The sequence below is a fragment of the Bombina bombina genome, chromosome 6, assembly GCF_027579735.1.
Source record: "Bombina bombina isolate aBomBom1 chromosome 6, aBomBom1.pri, whole genome shotgun sequence".
NCBI lineage: Eukaryota > Metazoa > Chordata > Amphibia > Anura > Bombinatoridae > Bombina > Bombina bombina.
The window spans coordinates 557,621,860-557,642,983 of NC_069504.1; the positions used below are offsets into that span (position 1 = coordinate 557,621,860).

At 40.1% G+C, this 21,124-nt stretch overlaps 1 protein-coding gene across 1 annotated transcript in view; it reads right to left on the reverse strand.

Annotated features, from left to right (window-relative positions):
* The window catches only part of NEDD4 (NEDD4 E3 ubiquitin protein ligase), a 430,182-nt gene that overhangs the window by 283,247 nt on the left and 125,811 nt on the right, over nucleotides 1-21,124 (reverse strand). The gene's annotated exons all lie outside the window — the stretch shown is intronic.

Sequence of the window (21,124 nt, forward strand, 5' to 3'; positions counted from 1 at the left end):
ACTAGGACAAATGATATTACACTCCTCACTGTAAACAACTCCTTCAAGTTGTTAAAGAGCTAGAATTTACACAGAAACAATTAAGTGTGGGCGCTAAGATAGTTAAAGATAGCAACAACTACTCATGTGAGTTATATAACAATTTATTAAAAAATTCTAACAGTTATTCTAACAATATATAAAAAACCTGGGACATCTCCCTTAGCCGTAAATAAAACATATAAAAATGCAGTGCATGGGATGAAAAGGAACCGGTTATTATATAATATGACAATACGATGTAAGCTAAACAATTCCCAGATATAAAGTATCAGATGTGCCAAACAATAGTAGCTATTCAGTCAAAAAATATATATAGAGAGAGCTACGTGGTAAACATAAAAATTTTAAAGTGCCGATTGCAAGTTCTTTTTTAAATCATAGTCTCTGAGGCGTATACCACCAATCTTGTGATTTGTAAACAAAAGTCAGTACCTCTCTTGGCAGTTGGTTCCTGAATCCTACTGTGAGTAAATACCTTCCAGACGGTTTCGATCCCTCTTAGTTAGATTGCCGATACAGTCTCTGTAAAAAAACAAAGATACCTGTGCTCCTGTTGTTCTCATGTGATTTCTGGAGTGTATTTGGCTCTTAGCTCGCACAGAAGTGTGATCCGCTGTTTCCTCGAGAGGAGTCTTGCACAAGTGAGTTCACCCCATGTGACCAATGACATCTGACGTCACGGGTGATACTCACAATTAGCGATGTAGTAGACGTTGGCCGACTGTGAGCTATCAAATAATAATGGTGTACTTTTACTCCTGCACTTAGTGCTTTGCACCCAGGATAGGCCTCGTGGATAGTTGTGTTTTTCGGCTATAGTATAGCTGGATGATAATAAAGTCTTTAGTAGATAACCCAGGTTAAAACAAGTAAGGATAAAACAAATTGTGTCATCAACACAATGCTGGATGCCACACATATGACACGTTTCACCCTTATCAGGGCTTTATCAAGGTGCTAATTGCAAGTGTAAAGCTTCCTTTTAAATGGTTCTCTTGGTTGTTATTGGTGGAGAGGTGATTGGTGGTGGTATTGGGGCCTAGTTATCAAGCCGTCAACCTCAAATACGCTGGAATTCCGCAGCGTATTTGTGGCGAGGCTGATTCGCCTTAGTTATCAAAGGCTAGAGACCGGCAAAAGTAGAATTTTGTGACGTAAACTTCGATCCGCCGGACTCAGTCCGACACAGATCGATTCTTACGTCACTCCAGATGTTCCGCACACAAGTACGGCACAATCTGACTACTTTTGCTAGTTATCAAAAAACTAGCAGGTACGCTCGGCACTTTTACGGCCCAGCGTACCTGGTTTTCAAACCGCCACCCTGGAGGCGGCGGATCCCATAGGAATCAATGGGAGTCTGACCATAGCGAAAGTACAAGTTCACTGCTGCCAGACATCCCATTGATTCCTATGGGAGATGTCTACACCTAACACCCTAACATGTACCCCGAGTCTAAACACCACTAATCTGTCCCCCCTACACCGCCGCAACTAAATAAAGTTATTACCACCTAAACCGCCGCTCCCGGAGCCCACCGCAAGCTACTCTATACTTATTAACCCCTAAACCGCCGCTCCCAGAGCCCACCGCAACTATAATATATGTATTAACCCCTAAACCGCCGCTCCCGGAGCCCACCGCAACTATAATATATGTATTAACCCCTAAACCGCCGCTCCCGGAGCCCACCGCAACTATAATATATGTATTAACCCCTAAACCGCCGCTCCCGGAGCCCACCGCAACTATAATATATGTATTAACCCCTAAACCGCCGCTCCCGGACCCTGCCGCAACCTATATTAAATTTATTAACCCCTAATCTGCCCCCCCTACACCGTCGCCACCTATAATACATTTATTAAAGGGACAGTTCACTCAAAAACTTTTTCCCCTTTAAATTATTCCCAATGATCCTTTTAAACTGCTAGAGTGTATTAAATTGGTTGCAAGTAGCTCCTTTACTCATATTTCAGCATTTGAAATAGCTGATTTAGCTTGTGGTTTCCCAACCTATACTGAAAGTTTTGATACTGGCGTATACGCTATTGACAAGCCTAAGTAAACACAGCCAGCAGAAGAGATTACATTCTCGGTGGGGGGCATGATAGTTAAGTAATAAAATGATAATTTTCCATTGTTCTCTCTAAGTATTGAGCCTTGGTGTTCCAGACAAATATAAGATAAGGAAGCAAGTCTATGTACATGAAAGTGATAACATAATGAGATCTGATATTACCTGAAGCTCAACCCATTGTAATAGGCTGTGGGTTAAAAGCACAAAACCAGCTAATTCAGATACACAAATAAACCCGAAAATGCAATTTCTCAAATATTTTATACTCTGCAGTTGGTATAACAAGTCATTTAAAATACATTTATGGAAGAACAATTTTACAGTGTACTGTCCCTTTAACCCATATCCTGCCCCCCACTACACCGCCGCCACTGTAATAAATTTATTAACCCCTAAACCTAAGTCTAACACTAACCCTAACACCCCCCTAACTTAAATATTAATTAAATAAATCTAAATAATATTTCTATTATGAACTAAATTAATCCTATTTAAAACTAAATACTTACCTTTAAAATAAACCCTAATATAGCTAAAATATAAATAATAATTATACTGTAGCTATCTTAGGATTTATTTTTATTTTACAGGCATCTTTCAATTTATTTTAACTAGGTACAATAGCTATTAAATAGTTATTAACTATTTAATACCTACCTAGCTAAAATAAAGAGAAATTTACCTGTAAAATAAAAACTAACCTAAGTTACAATTACACCTAACACTACACTATACTTTAATAAATTATTCCTATTTAAAACTAAATACTTACCTGTAAAATAAACCCTAAGATAGCTACAATGTAATTAATAATTACATTGTAGCTATTTTAGGAATTATATTTATTTTACAGGTAACTTTGTATTTATTTTAGCTAGTTAGAATAGTTATTAAATAGTTATTAACTATTTAACAACTACCTAGCTAAAAGAAATACAAAATTACCTGTAAAATAAATCCTAACCTAAGTTACAATTAAACCTAACACTACACTATCATTAAATTAATTAAATAAATTAACTACAAATAACTACAATTAAATACAATTACATAAACTAACTAAAGTACAAAAACAAAAAAAAGCTAAATTACAAAAAATAAAAAAAATAGGTTACAAACATTTAAAAAATATTACAACAATTTTAAGCTACTTACACCTAATCTAAGCCCCCTAATAAAATAACAAACCCCCCCAAAATAAAAAATGCCCTACCCTATTCTAAATTTAAAAAGTTCAAAGCTCTTTTACCTTACCAGCCCTTAAAAGGGCCATTTGTGGGACATGCCCCAAAGAATTCAGCTCTTTTGCCTGTAAAAGAAAAATACAACTCCCCCCCCAACATTAAAACCCACCACCCACATACCCCTAATCTAACCCAAACCCCCCTTAAAATAACCTAACACTAATCCCCTGAAGATCATCCTACCTTGAGTTGTCTTCACTCAGCCGAGCAGCGATGGAACCGAAGAGGAGACCCGGAGCGGCAGAAGTTATCCTCCAAGCGGCGCTGAAGAAATCTTCCATCCGATGAAGTGATCCTCCAAGCGGCGCTGAAGAAGTCTTCCATCCAGCCGATGTCATCTTCCAAGAGGCGCTGAAGTCTTCCATCCGGGCGATGTCATCTTCCAAGAGGCACTGAAGAAGTCTTCTATCCGGGCGATGTCATCTTCCAAGCGGGGTCTTCAATCTTCATCCCGCCGACGCGGAACATCCTTCTTTCCCGACGGACTACCGATGAATGAAGGCTCCTTTAAGGGACGTCATCCAAGATGGCGTCCCTTCAATTCCGATTGGCTGATAGGATTCTATCAGCCAATCGGAATTAAGGTAGGAAAAATCTGATTGGCTGATTGAATCAGCCAATCATATTCAAGTTCAATCCGATTGGCTGATCCAATCAGCCAATCAGATTGAGCTCACATTCTATTGGCTGATCAGAACAGCCAATAGAATGCAAGCTCAATCTGATTGGCTGATTGGATCAGCCAATCGGATTGAACTTGAATCTGATTGGCTGATTCAATCAGCCAATCAGATTTTTCCTACCTTAATTCCGATAGGATTCTATCAGCCAATCGGAATTGAAGGGACGCCATCTTGGATGACGTCCCTTAAAGGAGCCTTGATTCGTCGGTAGTCCGTCGGGAAAGAAGGATGTTCCGCGTCGGCGGGATGAAGATTGAAGACCCCGCGTGGAAGAGGACATCGCCCGGATAGAAGACTTCTTCAGTGCCTCTTGGAAGATGACATCGCCCGGATGGAAGACTTCAGCGCCGCTTGGAGGATCACTTCATCGGTTGGAAGATTTCTTCAGCGCCGCATGGAGGATAACTTCTGCCGCTCCGGGTCTCCTTTTCGGTTCCATCGCTGCTCGGCTGAGTGAAGACGACTCAAGGTAGGATGATCTTCAGGGGATTAGTGTTAGGTTATTTTAAGGGGGGTTTGGGTTATATTAGGGGTATGTGGGTGGTGGGTTTTAATGTTGGGGGGGGGGGGTTTATTTTTCTTTTACAGGCAAAAGAGCTGAATTCTTTGGGGCATGCCCCACAAATGGCCCTTTTAAGGGCTGGTAAGGTAAAAGAGCTTTGAACTTTTTTAATTTAGAATAGGGTAGGGCATTTTTTTATTTTGGGGGGGTTTGTTATTTTATTAGGGGGCTTAAATTAGGTGTAAGTAAAATTGTTTTAATATTTTTAAAATGTTTGTAACTTATATTGTAGTTATTTGTAGGTAATTTATTTAATTAATTTAATGATAGTGTAGTGTTAGGTTTAATTGTAACTTAGGTTAGTTTTTATTTTACAGGTAAATTTCTCTTTATTTTAGCTAGGTAGGTATTAAATAGTTAATAACTATTTAATAGCTATTGTACCTAGTTAAAATAAATTGAAATTTGCCTGTAAAATAAAAATAAATCCTAAGATAGCTACAATATAATTATTATTTATATTGTAGCTATATTAGGGTTTATTTTAAAGGTAAGTATTTAGTTTTAAATAGGATTAATTTAGTTCATAATAGAAATATTATTTAGATTTATTTAATTAATATTTAAGTTAGGGGGGGTGTTAGGGTTAGTGTTAGACTTAGGTTTAGGGGTTAATAATTTTATTACAGTGGCGGCGGTGTAGTGGGGGGCAGGATAGGGGTTAATAAATTTATTATAGGTGGCGACGGTGTAGGGGGGGCAGGATAGGGGTTAATAAATTTAATATAGGTTGCGGCGGGGTCAGGGAGCGGCGGTTTAGGGGTTAAACTATTTATTTAGTTGCGGCGAGGTGCGGGATCAGCAGGATAGGGGTTAATAACTTTATTATAGAGGGCGACAGTATAGGGGGGGGCAGGATAGGGGTTACTAGGTATAATGTAGGTGGCAGCAGTGTCCGGGAGTGGCAGTGAAGGGATTAATACATTTATAAGAGTTGCGGCAGGGTCTAGGAGCGGCGGTTTAGGGGTTAATACATTTATAAGAGTTGCGGCGGGGTCTAGTAGCGGCGGTTTAGGGGTTAGTAACTTTATTTAGTTGCGGGGGGCTCCGGGGGCGCCGGTATAGGGGGTAGAACAGTGTAGTTAGTGTGGGTGCTTAGTGACAGGCTAGCAAGAAAGCTGTAAAAAAGCCGAAGAGCAGCGAGATCGGATGAGTGATAACTCTCACAGTCCGCTGCTCATCGCCCCGTACTTGGTGCGCGGATTTTTGACAGCTTTTTTGATAACTTAGGCGAATTTTTGCAGGTCCGCAGCGGCGATGTGAGGCGAGCTTAGGCGGGCGTATTGGGCGGCAAAGACAGGTAAAATAGACACGTTGATAACTACCCCCCATTGACATTTCTTAATTTAAGGTGGTAAACATAGGACATACTATGACACATTGTAGATACTTTGGGAATAAAAGAAAGTGTGACATATTTATATACACATACAGACAAAGGTACAAAATTCATAAAAATAGTGTAAAAAAAGAGAAGGAATATCCTTTAAAGCAAAATATTATTAATTGTGTATATTATTCAAAAAGAAAAGGTGAGAGGTTTAATTCAGAATTTAGACCCCTAGGGAACAGAGTATCAAATGTATAGATTAACTCTGTCTCCTTAATAAGAAGTGGCTTTTCTATATTCCCTCCCCTCCAGTGACCTTTAACCCTATGAGTACCCCAATATTGAATATCTTTAGTGCTACCCTGGTGTACTTTTTTTAAAATGTTTATATAAATGTGTATCATCTTTATTCTTTTCTATACGCCACAGGTGTTCCCTTATACGTTCTCAGAGATATATTTTGGTCTCTCCAATATAAAATAAAGTGCACTTTAAAACATAAATGAAATTTAGTGTATTCTTCCTCAGAATTATTTATTCTTATAACTGTGTTTGCAGGCCTTACAGGTGTAGGATGGGTAAAAAAAACAGCTATTTTATTTACATCTCTATCTACTTGTATCTTCGTCTTAACTTTGCTTTTTAACTCACTCGGGGCCAGTATGGTTTTCAAATTTTTTGCTTTTTTAAAAACAAAATTAGGATTTGATGGTAATTTCTCTCCTATAATGGTATCTTCCTTAAGCAAATGCCAGTGCTTATTAATGATCTTTTTAATAGTGACAAAATCAGCACTATAGTCAGTTATAAATGGCACCTTAATTGTGTCTGTATCATCTTTATCCTTAATTTTGTATTTCAGATGGGTTTCCCTCTCCATTTTTGGTTTTCATTATGGCTTTATTAATGTGTCCATCATAGCCTCTTACATTAAATTTATCTGCTAATATAGTTACTTGACTCTCAAAATCTTCTATTCTAGAACAGTTTTTACGTATGCGTAAGCTCTGGCCAACTGGAATATTATCCTTCCATGCCTTTAAATAACTATCAGCTTGTATAAAGTTGTTGCAATCCACTTTTTTAAAATATGTTTAAGTCTCCAATCTTTTATCAATCACCATTATCTCAAGATCCAAAAATATAGCCTGGTCCTTACTATGACAACAAGTAAAATGAAGTCCATAATCATTTTTATTCGTGCTCTCAAACATTTGTATGAGTTCATGTTCAGCCCCTTCCAGACCATTAGTAGATCATCTATATAGCGCTTATAGAGTACAAGGTTTGCACCGTAGCCGCCATCTCTGAGAAAAGCTTCTTCCCAGACACCCATAAAAAGGTTGGCATAGCTCGGTGCAAACCTCGTACCCATAGCGGTCCCCTCTATCTGTAAGAATTTCTTATTGAATGAGAAATAATTGTGTTCCAATATATATTTAATACTAGTGAGAATTATTTTTGTATGTGTTTGTTTCATTTCCTGATCTCTCTGTACTCTATAAGCGCTATATAGATGATCTACTAATGGTCTGGAAGGGGCCTGAACATGAACTCATACAAATGTTTGAGAGCACGAATAAAAATTATTATGGGCTTCATTTTACTTGTAGTCATAGTAAGGACCAGGCTATATTTTTGGATCTTGAGATAATGGTGTTTAATAAAAGATTGGAGACTTAAACATGTTTTAAAAAAGTGGAATGCAACAACTTTATACAAGCTGACAGTTGTCATTTAGAGGCATGGAAGGATAATATTCCAGTTGGCCAGAGCTTAATACGTAAAAACTGTTCTAAAATAGAGGATTTTGAGAGTCAAGTAACTATATTAGCAAATAAATTTAATGTAAGAGGCTATGATGAAGGACACATTAATAAAGTCATAATGAAATCCAAAAATGGAGAGGGAAACCCATCTGAAATACAAAATTAAGGATAAAGATGATACAGACACAATTAAGGTGCCATTTATAACTGACTATAGTGCTGATTTTGTCACTATTAAAAAGATCATTAATAAGCACTGGCATTTGCTTAAGGAAGATACCATTATAGGAGAGAAATTACCATCAAATCCTAATTTTGTTTTTAAAAAAGCAAAAAATTTGAAAACCATACTGGCCCCGAGTGAGTTAAAAAGCCAAGTTAAGATGAAGATACAAGTAGATACAGATGGAAATAAAATAGCTTGTTTTTTACTCTTGCTACACCTGTAAGGCCTGCAAACACAGTTTTAAGATTAAGAACATAAGAATAAATAATTCTGATTAAGAATACACTATAAAAGAAATAATCAGATGCACACAGAAAAATGTAATTTATGTTTTAAAGTGCACTTGTAATTTATTTTATATTGGAGAGACCAAAAGATGTCTCCGAGAACGTATAAGGGAACACCTGTGGAGTATAGAAAAGAATAAAGAGGATACACATTTATATAAACATTTTAAAGAAGTACACCAGGGTAGCACTAAAGATATTCGATATTGGGGTATTCATAGGGTTAAAGGTCAGTGGAGGGGAGGGAATATAGAAAAGCCACTTCTTATTAAGGAGACAGAGTTAATCTATGTATTTGATACTCTGTTCCCTAGGGATCTTAACTCTGAATTAGACCTCTCACCTTTTCTTTTTAAATAATATACACAATAAATAATATTTCGCTTTAAAGGATTTTCCTTCTCTTTTTTACACTATTTTTTATGAATTTTGTACCTTTGTCTGTATGTGTATATAAATATGTCACACTTTCTTTTATTAACTGAATTCTATCTCAGGTTTTATGGATTCTATAGGTATCCTCAGTGTATCACTTAAAGGGACATAATACTCATATGCTAAATCACTTGAAACTGATGCAGTATAACTATAAAAAGCTGACAGGAAAATATCACCTGAGCATCTCTATGTAAAAAAGGAAGATATTTTACCTCACAATTTCCTCAGCTCAGCAGAGTAAGTTCTGTGTAAAAAGTTATACTCACCTGCTCCCAGCTGCAGGTAAAAATAAAAAAAAATGAAGAAATGAACAGCAGCCAATCAGCATCAGCAGTGCTGAGGTCATGAACTCTTACTGTGATCTCATGAGATTTGACTTAACTCTCATGAGATTTCATAGTAAGCTTCCTTTACCTGATTGGTGAAATAATATGAGAGTGCACGATGCTCATCCCTTCAGATGTCCCAGGACAGACACACTAAAATGCTGCTTAGAAATCCTTTACAATGGGAGGTGGCTACTGAGGAACTTTTGAGGTAAAATATCTTTCTTTTTTACATAGAGATGTTCAGGAGATATTTTCTAGTCAGCTTTTTACAGCTATGCTGCATCACTTTCAAGTGTTTAAACATTTGGGTATTATGGCCCTTTAATATCTGAGATACTGTATCTTATAGTAGGTAATATATTTGCTTTACTTTTGGATGCTATCCAAAGACTTGCTAGGCATATCTAATTCCCAGAGTATCTACAATGTGTCATAGTATGTCCTATGTTTACCACCTTAAATTAAGAAATGTCAATACCACCTTTACTCTGAGAAATTGAAAAATCCACCAATCACCCCTTCACCAATAACAACCAAGAGAACCATTTAAAGGAAGCTTTACACTTGCCACTAACACCTTGATAAAGCCTGATAAGGGCGAAATGTGTCGTATTTGTGGCATCCAGCATTGTGTGATAACACAATTATTTGTTTTATCCTTACTTGTTTTAACTCGTGTTATCTACTAAAGACTTTGTTATCATCATCCAGCTATACTATAGCCGAAAAACACAGCTATCCACAAGGCCTATCCTGCATGCAGAGCCCTAAGTGTAGGAGTAAAAGTACACCATTAGTCTTTGATAGCTCAGTCAACCAACGCCTACTACGTCGCTAATTGTATCACCCGTGATGTCAGGCGCCATCGGTCACGTGGAGTGAACTCACCTGTGCAAGACTCCTCTTGAGGAAACAGCGGATCACACTTCTGTGCGAGCTAAGAGCCAAAGGGGTACCTTTGTTTTTTTACAGAGACTGTATCGGCAATCTAACTAAGAGGGATCGAAACCGCCTGGAAGGTATTTACTCACAGTAGGATTCAGGAACAAACTGCCAAGAGAGGTACTGACTTTTGTTTACAAATCACAAGATTGGTGGTATATGCCTCAGAGACTATGATTTAAAGAGGAACTTGCAATCAGCACTTTGAAATTTTTATGTTTACCATGTAGCTCTCTCTCTATTTTTTTTTTTTACTGAATAGCTACTATTGTTTGGCACATCTGATACTTTATATCTGGGAATTGTTTAGCTTACATTGTATTGTCATATTATATAATAACTGGTACATTTTTCATCTTATGCACTGCATTTTTATATGTATTATTTACGGCTAAGGGAGACGTCCCAGGTTTTTTATATATTGTTAGAATAACTGTTAGAATTTTTTAATAAATTGTTATATAACTCACATGAGTAGTTATTGTTATCTTTAGCTATCTTAGCACCCTCACTTACTTGTTTCTGTGTAAATTAGAGCCTATAATCATTCATAAGTAGCCTTCCCAACGTAAGCATTCTTTTCTGGGGGCTTAAGATATGAATTTACCATTGCTGAAGCAGATATAAAATGATGAGTATAATTTCAGCATTACTGTCGCGATCGCTCAGCTCAGCTGCTGATCGCTTCCTTTTCTCTTTGACAGCGAGGTAGCGCTTTCTTGGTTGCTATGTAACCCTGTTCCCCTCGGCCCCTTCTGCTGACGTCATTGGGCCTTCTTATTCCGGCGTCTCCTAACCTCGGGGCCTGTTTGTTCTATTCCTGGCTTGTAAGTAACTTTTGGATTACTTGTTTGAATCAAGAATTGCTGGCTTGTTTAACTCCTAACCCGCTTAACCCTTCCTGCCTGATTCCTGTTATCTGGACTATTGCTTGTTTGGACCATTCTACTGTTTAACCCCATACTGCCTGATTACACGCTGCTGGAACTTTGCTTGTTTGACCATTCTACTGTTTAACCCCAAACTGCCTGATTACACGTTGCTGGACTTTGCTTGTCTGACCATTCTACTGTTTAACCCCAATCTGCCTGATTACACGCTGCTGGAACTTTGCTTGTTTGACCATTCTACTGTTTAACCCCAAACTGCCTGATTTCACGCTGCTGGAACTTTGCTTGCTAGACCATTCTACTGTTTAACCCCAAACTGCCTGATTACTCATTGCTGGACTTTGCTTGTTTGACAAATCCTTCTGGTTAACCCCTGCCTGCCTGATTCCTTGTTACCGGTTATTGCTTGATGGATTACTCTTTTGGTTTACCCTAATTACCTGAGGTTCTTCTCCTGACCCTGCTGTGCCATCTTCCAGTTAATTTCTGTGAGTATACTATTGCAGCTGTCGCAGGGTCAGTTCCTGGAATATACTCACAGTGCTAGAGTGTTATTCTAACTTCATTTTAGCATTTGGGTCTAACTCTGGACTTAACCTATCCTGACATTACAAACAGGCCATAAATTGGACCCTGGTGAGTTATCCAGAGCTGTGGCTCTACAGGGACAGCTTCTTGGAACCCACTCCGCACACCTACAATCCCTGGATTCTAAATTGGATCAAATTACTGCTCTTTTACATAATTTCTCTCCTTCTCAAGTTTCTGCAACACCTGTAGTTCCTGCGGCCAGTTCTAACCCTGCATTTAATCCGCCACAACCTGCAGAACAGTTTATTCCTAGAATTCCACTACCGGATAAATATGACGGCAATCCTGAAGACTGTCGAGGATTTCTAAATCAGTGCCGCCTTCACTTCAGAAATAATCCTCAGATGTTTGTTTCCTCTTCCTCCAAGATCACCTTTTTAATTTCTCTTATGAAGGGTAAAGCTTTGGCTTGGGTTTCTCCACTGCTGGAGAAGGATGATCCTTTGCTCCATGATATTGACACTTTTGTAGCCATATTTTCTTCTGTGTTTGATAAACCTAGTAGATCAGCAGCTGCTGAAGCAGGACTTTTAGATCTAAGACAGGGGTCTCTTTCTGTAGCACAATACGCTATAGATCCGGACTTTAGCTGAAACTATGTGGAATCATGGGGCCTTGCGTGCAGCATTTCGTAAAGGTCTTTGTGATCGTTTGAAAGATGAATTGGTTTATAGGGATCTTCCTGATTCTCTAGAAGAACTTATCAACTTATGTATCAAGCTAGATTCTCGTTACTCTGAGCGTCTCCATGAACGTGACCGTAACAGAAGATCCTTTATCAGATCTTCTTTCCGTCCAATGCCTCGTTCACCAAACCTGCCTCATCCAAATACTTCTATCTCTGAGTCAAGTGAACCCATGGAGGTTGGTGCAATTAAATTATCCGAAGCTGAACGTCTCAGAAGGCGTAATTTGGGACTATGTCTTTACTGTGATATTAAGGGGCATATGTTAAAAGATTGTCCAACTCGTCCAGTAAAAGCCAGGGCTTAACTCCAGAAAGAGGGACTGAGTTAAGCCAAAGATCTTTTTCTACCCTCAATCCAAAGCTGTTTGTTCCAGTCACTATCCGTTTTGGCAACACCAAGTTTCAGGCTCAAGCACTCATCGATTCTGGAGCTGCAGGAATGTTCAATGCTTTTCATATTCCTTTGCTTTCCAAGAGTCAAGTAGTTAAGTTCACTACTGTCAGTGGTCAACCCTTAGGTTCTGGTTTCATTCAATACTCTACGATACCACTTCTTATGTCTGTAGGAGTACTTCATTCCGAATCCATTTGTTTTGACATAATCTCTTCCCCACAGTTTCCTCTCATTTTGGGACTCCCTTGGCTTCAATTACACGATCCAGTTTTTTTCATGGTCTAAAGGAGAACTTTTTGCTTGGGGATCTTCTCGTTTCAAACAGTGTCTTCAAAGTACTCCCAAAATTTCTAGTACAGTTGTGGCAGCTTTGGACATTCCTGATTCTTTGCCTGGACATTATCATTCTTTTTGTGATGTCTTCTCTAAAAAGGATGCTGAAGTATTACCTCCACACCGGACTTTTGATTGTCCCATTGACCTATTACCAGGAGCTCCTCTACCTAAGGGTAAAACATACCCACTTTCTCATCAAGAAAATGTTTCACTTGAGGAATATATCAAGGATAATTTGGCCCAAGGTTTTATCCGCCCTTCTTCTCCAGTAGGAGCAGGTTTTTTCTTTGTGGAAAAAAAAGATGGAGGCCTTTGTCCTTGCATTGACTATCGAGCTCTTAATTAAATAACAATCAAGAATTGTTATCCACTCCCTCTCATTCCCGAATTATTTGACCGTCTCCAGGGTGCTTCCATCTTTACCAAATTGGATCTTCGTGGGGCATATAATTTGGTCAGAATGCGTAAAGGGGACGAGTGGAAAACTGCCTTCAACACCCGGTTTGGGCATTATGAATATTTAGTTATGCCTTTTGGGTTATGCAATGCCCCTGCAGTTTTTCAACATTTTGTTAATGAAATATTCCGAGACTATCTTAATCAATTTGTTATTATCTATCTTGATGACATTTTGATTTATTCCCAGACTTTCCAAGATCACGTTCATCATGTTACACTAGTACTCCAGAGATTACGTGAAAATTCTCTCTTTGCCAAGCTTGAAAAGTGCTCTTTTCATCAAGAATCTATTCCTTTCCTGGGTTACATTATTTCCCCGTCTGGATTCAAGATGGATTCTGACAAACTGTCGGCAATTATTGATTGGCCTAGACCTACTTCCTTAAAATCTCTTCAAAGGTTCCTGGGGTTTGCCAATTACTATCGTAAGTTCATAAAAGACTTTGCTAACATCTCGGCACCCCTTACTGCTCTTACTAAGAAGGGTCAGGATTGCAAGCATTGGTCTGATAAAGCCTTACAGGCATTTGAATCTCTGAAGTCTGCATTTACTTCTGCTCCCGTTCTTTGCCATCCTGTTCCGAGTCTCCAATTCATCCTTGAAGTGGATGCTTCTCTGATCACTGCTGGGGCAGTACTATCTCAGCGAAATCCTGTTTCTAGCAAGATCCTTCCTGTGGGATTTTTCTCCAAGAAGTTCAATACTTCTTAACTGAATTATGACGTCGGTAACAAGGAACTATTAGCTATTAAAATGGCTTTGGAAGAATGGAGACATCTGCTTGAAGGCACGGTTCAACCATTTCTTATTCTCACGGATCATAAAAATCTTCTGTATCTTCATACTGCCAAACGCCTCAACTCACGTCAAGCCCGATGGGCTCTCTTCTTCTCCAGATTTAATTTTGTCCTCTCTTATATTCCTGGTTCTAAGAATACGAAAGCAGACACTTTATCTAGGAGGGGGCACTGTCGCGATCGCTCAGCTCAGCTGCAGATCGCTTCCTTTTCTCTTTGATAGCGCGGTAGCGCTTTCTTGGTTGCTATGCAACCCTGTTCCCCTCGGCCCCTTCTGCTGACGTCATTGGGCCTTCTTATTCCGGCGTCTCCTCACCTCGGGGCCTGTTTGTTCTATTCCTGGCTTGTAAGTAACTTTTGGATTACTTGTTTGAATCAAGAATTGCTGGCTTGTTTAACTCCTAACCCGCTTAACCCTTCCTGCCTGATTCCTGTTATCTGGACTATTGCTTGTTTGGACCATTCTACTGTTTAACCCCATACTGCATGATTACACGCTGATGGAACTTTGCTTGTTTGACCATTCTACTGTTTAACCCCAAACTGCCTGATTACACGCTGCTGGAACTTTGCTTGTTTGACCATTCTACTGTTTAATCCCAAACTGCCTGATTACACATTGCTGGACTTTGCTTGTCTGACCATTCTACTGTTTAACCCCAAACTGCCTGATTACTCATTGCTGGACTTTGCTTGTTTGACAAATCCTTCTGGTTAACCCCTGCCTGCCTGATTCCTTGTTACCGGTTATTGCTTGATGGATTACTCTTTTGGTTTACCCTAATTACCTGAAGTTCTTCTCCTGACCCTGCTGTGCCATCTTCCAGTTAATTTCTGTGAGTATACTATTGCAGCTGTCGCAGGGTCAGGTCCTGGAATATACTCACAGTGCTAGAGTGTTATTCTAACTTCATTTTAGCATTTGGGTCTAACTCTGGACTTAACCTATCCTGACAATTACATTTTTTCTTTTGCTTATTGCAGTGGAAGTGTGAATTGTGTGAAGCACCTAATGACAAGTGCACAGGGTATATTACACTTACATTTACCATATGTAACCCCTTAGGGTTCCAATTTTGAATGTTCTGCTTCACAGGCTTAGACTGTGCAAGGATAAACTAATTAATATGTGAATATGAAGACAAGCCTACATACGTTTTAGAAAATATACATTTTTCAGTATATTACTCAGCATCTTGTAACCAATGTACAATGTAGTCGGTTTGTGTTCATTAGGTGTATTTAATCACATAAATGCTGACAATACCGGTACATCTTTTTTTTAATGCTTCGAAACAGCATACTATATACAACAATCCTTTAGGCCTTCTAGAAGTCCCACTGAGGTAAGGAAAACACTTTGCTACTACCCAAATGGGATTCAGTGTTTAAAAAGAAAATCTTTATTGAGGTTAATAAACATACAGGATTAAAAAGCCAAAGCATTGTGTGTTCACTTCAAGACACAATACAATTTCAAACAAGTACATAAGAAAACATGAAATAAAACATTCTGGAACATTGTGTTAGGCATTATTTGAGACCTCAGATTTTTTTTCAAGAAGGATAAATACATTAGATAGAAAAAAAAACACTTAATTGTTTGTCTAAAATTTTGAAGGAACCTAACATGGTCAGTGGGAGAGAAAAGAAGGAAAAAACATAATTTATGCTTACCTGATAAATTTATTTCTCTTGTAGTGTGTTCAGTCCACGGGTCATCCATTACTTATGGGATATATTCTCCTTCCCAACAGGAAGTTGCAAGAGGATCACCCAAGCAGAGCTGCTATATAGCTCCTCCCCTCACATGTCATATCCAGTCATTCGACCGAAACAAGACGAGAAAGGAAAAACTATAGGGTGCAGTGGTGACTGGAGTTTTAATTAAAATTTAGAACTGCCTCAAAAAAAGACAGGGCGGGCCGTGGACTGAACACACTACAAGAGAAATAAATTTTTCAGGTAAGCATAAATTATGTTTTCTCTTGTTAAGTGTGTTCAGTCCACGGGTCATCCATTACTTATGGGATACCAATACCAAAGCTAAAGTACACGGATGATGGGAGGGACAAGGCAGGAACATTAAACAGAAGGAACCACTGCCTGTAGAACCTTTCTCCCATAAACAGCCTCCGAAGAAGCAAAAGTGTCAAATTTGTAAAATTTTGAAAAGGTATGAAGTGAAGACCAAGTTGCAGCCTTGCAAATCTGTTCAACAGAGGCCTCATTCTTAAAGGCCCAGGTGGAAGCCACAGCTCTAGTGGAATGAGCTGTAATTCTTTCAGGAGGCTGCTGTCCAGCAGTCTCATAGGCTAAACGTATTATGCTACGAAGCCAAAAAGAGAGAGAGGTGGCCGAAGCCTTTTGACCTCTCCTCTGACCAGAATAAACGACAAACAGAGAAGAAGTTTGCCGAAAATCTCTAGTTGCCTGTAAGTAGAACTTCAGGGCACGGACTACGTCCAGATTATGCAAAAGACGTTCCTTCTTTGAAGAAGGATTAGGACATAATGAAGGAACAACAATCTCTTGATTGATATTCCTGTTAGAAACAACCTTAGGTAAAAACCCAGGTTTAGTACGCAGAACTACCTTGTCTGAATGAAAAATCAGATAAGGAGAGTCGCAATGTAAGGCAGATAACTCAGAGACTCTTCGAGCCGAGGAAATAGCCATCAAAAACAGAACTTTCCAAGATAAAAGCTTAATATCAATGGAATGAAGGGGTTCAAACGGAACACCCTGAAGAACTTTAAGAACCAAGTTTAAGCTCCACGGAGGAGCAACAGTTTTAAACACAGGCTTAATCCTAGCCAAAGCCTGACAAAAAGCCTGGAAGTCTGGATTCTCTGCCAGACGTTTGTGTAAAAGAATAGACAGAGCAGAAATCTGTCCCTTTAACGAACTAGCGGATAAACCCTTTTCTAAACCTTCTTGTAGAAAAGCCAATATCCTAGGAATCCTAACCTTACTCCATGAGTAACTCTTGGACTCACACCAATATAAATATTTACGCCATATCTTATGGTAAATTTTTCTGGTAACAGGTTTCCGAGCCTGTATTAACGTATCAATAACCGACTCCGAAAAACCACGCTTTGAGAGAATCAAGCGTTTAATCTCCATGCAGTCAGCCTCAGAGAAATTAGGCTTGGATGGTTGAAAGGACCCTGAATTAGAAGGTCCTGCCTCAGAGGCAGAGACCATGGTGGACAGGACGACATGTCCACTAGGTCTGCATATCAGGTCCTGCGTGGCCACGCAGGCGCTATCAGAATCACTGATGCTCTCTCCTGTTTGATCCTGGCAATCAGTCGAGGTAGCAACGGAAATGGTGGAAACACATAAGCCATGTTGAAAACCCAAGGGGCTGCTAATGCATCTACCAGCACCGCTCCCGGGTCCCTGGACCTGGATCCGTAACAAGGAAGCTTGGTGTTCTGGCGAGATGCCATGAGATCCAGCTCCGGTTCGCCCCAACGAAGAATCAGTTGAGCAAACACCTCCGGGTGAAGTTCCCACTCCCCCGGATGAAAGGTCTGGCGACTTAGAAAATCCGCCTCCCAGTTCTCCACGCCTGGGATGTAGATCGCTGACAGATGACAAGAGTGAGACTCTGCCCAGCGAATTATCTTCGAGACTTCCAACATCGCTAGGGAACTCCTGGTTCCCCCTTGATGATTGATGTAAGCCACAGTCGTGATGTTGTCCGACTGAAATCTGATGAACCTCAGTGTTGCTAACTGAGGCCAAGCTAGAAGAGCATTGAATATTGCTCTTAATTCCAGAATGTTTATTGGGAGGAGTTTCTCCTCCTGAGTCCACGATCCCTGAGCCTTCAGGGAGTTCCAGACTGCACCCCAGCCTAGTAGGCTGGCATCTGTTGTTACAATCGTCCAATCTGGTCTGAGAAAAGTCATTCCTTTGGACAGATGAACCCGCGACAACCACCAGAGAAGAGAATCTCTGGCCTCCTGGTCCAGATTTAGTAAAGGGGACAGATCTGAGTAATCCCCATTCCACTGACTTAGCATGCATAGTTGCAGCGGTCTGAGATGTAGGCGCGCAAATGGCACTATGTCCATTGCCGCGACCATAAAGCCGATTACTTCCATGCACTGAGCTACTGATGGGCTTGGAATGGAATGAAGAACACGGCAAGCATTTAGGATTTTTGATAACCTGGACTCCGTCAGGTAAATCTTCATCTCTACAGAATCTATAAAAGAGTCCCTAGAAAGGGAACCCTTGTGAGTGGGAACAGAGAACTCTTTTCCATGTTCACTTTCCACCCATGCGACCTCAGAAATGCTAGAACTATCTCTGTATGAGACTTTGCATTTTGAAAACTTGATGCTTGTATCAGAATGTCGTCTAGGTACGGAGCCACCGCTATGCCTCGCGGTCTTAGTACCGCCAGAAGCGAGCCCAGAACCTTTGTAAAAATTCTCGGGGCCGTAGCCAACCCGAAGGGAAGAGCTACAAACTGGTAATGCCTGTCTAGAAAGGCAAACCTTAGGTACCGATAATGATCTTTGTGAATCGGTATGTGAAGGTAGGCATCCTTTAAGTCCACTGTGGTCATATACTGACCCTCTTGGATCATGGCTAGGATGGTTCGAATAGTTTCCATTTTGAACGATGGAACCTTTAGGAATTTGTTTAAGATCTTCAGGTCCAAGATTGGCCTGAAGGTTCCCTCTTTTTTGGGAACCACAAACAGATTTGAGTAAAAACCTTGCCCTTGTTCCGTCCGTGGAACTGGGTGGATCACTCCCATTACTAAGAGGTCTTGTACACATCGTAGAAATGCCTCTTTCTTTATTAGGTTTGTTGATAACCTTGACAGATGAAATCTCCCTTGTGGAGGAGAAGTTTTGAAGTCCAGAAGGTATCCCTGAGATATGATCTCCAACGCCCAGTGATCCTGGACATCTCTTGCCCAGGCCTGGGCGAAGAGAGAAAGTCTGCCCCCCACTAGATCCGTTTCCGGATAGGGGGCCCTTTCTTCATGCTGTCTTAGGGGCAGAAGTAGGTTTTCTGGCCTGCTTGCCCTTGTTCCAGGACTGGTTGCCTTTTCAACCCTGTCTGTAACGAGTAGCAGTCCCTTCCTGTTTTGGAGCGGAGGAAGTTGATGCTGCTCCTGCCTTGAAATTACGAAAGGCACGAAATTAGACTGTTTGGCCTTTGATTTGGCCCTGTCCTGAGGAAGGGTGTGACCCTTACCTCCAGTAATGTCAGCAATAATTTCTTTCAAGCCGGGCCCGAATAAGGTTTGCCCTTTGAAAGGAATATTAAGCAATTTAGATTTAGAAGTTACATCTGCTGACCATGATTTAAGCCATAGCGCTCTGCGCGCCTGGATGGCGAATCCGGAGTTCTTAGCCGTTTGGTTAAATGCACAACGGCATCCGAAACAAATGCATTAGCTAGCTTAAGGGCTTTAAGCTTGTTCATAATCTCATCCAATGGTGCTGTGCGAATAGCCTCTTCCAGAGACTCAAACCAGAATGCCGCTGCAGCAGTGACGGGTGCAATGCATGCAAGGGGCTGTAATATAAAACCTTGTTGAACAACCATTTTCTTAAGGTAACCTTCTAATTTTTTATCCATTGGATCTGAGAAAGCACAACTATCCTCCACCGGGATAGTGGTACACTTGGCTAAAGTAGAAACTGCTCCCTCCACCTTAGGGACCGTCTGCCATAAGTCTCGTGTGGTGGCGTCTATTGGGAACATTTTTCTGAATATTGGAGGAGGGGAAAAGGGCACACCGGGTCTATCCCACTCCTTCCTAATAATCTCTGTAAGCCTTTTAGGTATAGGAAAAACGTCAGTACACACCGGTACCGCATAGTATTTATCCAGCCTACATAATTTCTCTGGGATTGCAACCGTGTCGCAATCATTCAGAGCCGCTAACACCTCCCCTAGCAATACACGGAGGTTCTCAAGCTTAAATTTAAAATTTGAAATTTCTGAATCCGGTCTCCCCGGATCAGATCCGTCACCCACAGAATGAAGCACTCCGTCCTCATGTTCTGCAAATTGTGACGCAGTATCGGACATGGCTCTCGTGTCATCGGCGCGCTCTGTCCTAAACCCAGAGCTATCGCGCTTGCCTCTTAACTCAGGCAAATTAGATAATACTTCTTTCATAACATTAGCCATATCATGCAAAGTGATTTGTAAGGGCCTTGATGTACTTGGCGCCACAATCTCACGCACCTCCTGAGCGGGAGGTGAAGGTACTGACACGTGAGGAGAGTTAGTCGGCATAACTTCCCCCTCGTTGTCTGGTGATAATTTCTTTACCAGTAAAGACTGACTTTTATTTAAAGTAACATCAATACAATTGGTGCACATTTCTATTGGGCTCCACATTGGCTTTTAAACATAATGAACAAGTAGATTCATCTGTATCAGACATGTTTAAACAGACTAGCAATGAAGGCTAACAAGCTTGGAAAAAAACTTTCAATAAATTTACAAGCAATAGAAAAAACGCTGCAGCGCTTTTAAAAACACAAAAAACTGTCACAGTTGAAATAACAATGAACTAATTCAGTTATAGCCAACAATTTTAACAGTAAATGTATGAATTTAGCAGAGGATTGCACCCACTAGCAAACGGATGATTAACCCTTCAATACCCAAAAACAGATAATCAATTTATGATTTAACGCTTTTATCACAGTCAAACACACTGTCACAGGTCTGCTGTGACTGATTACCTCCCTCAAAAATGAATTTTGAAGACCCCTGAGCTCTCTGGAGACGTCCTGGATCAAGGAGGAAGAAGCAGGAAGATTGTGCTAGAATTTTAACTGCGCAACAAGGCGCTAAAAAGGCCCCTCCCACTCATATTACAACAGTGGGAGACCTGTTACAACGGTTTCTATGCAGAAATATACGTTAGCCATATGGAAAAAAATCATGCCCAAAAAGATTTATCACCAAAGTACCTCACAAAACGAATAACATGCCAGTAAACGTTTTTAAAAAACAACTTTCCAGTGTTATGCAAAGTTA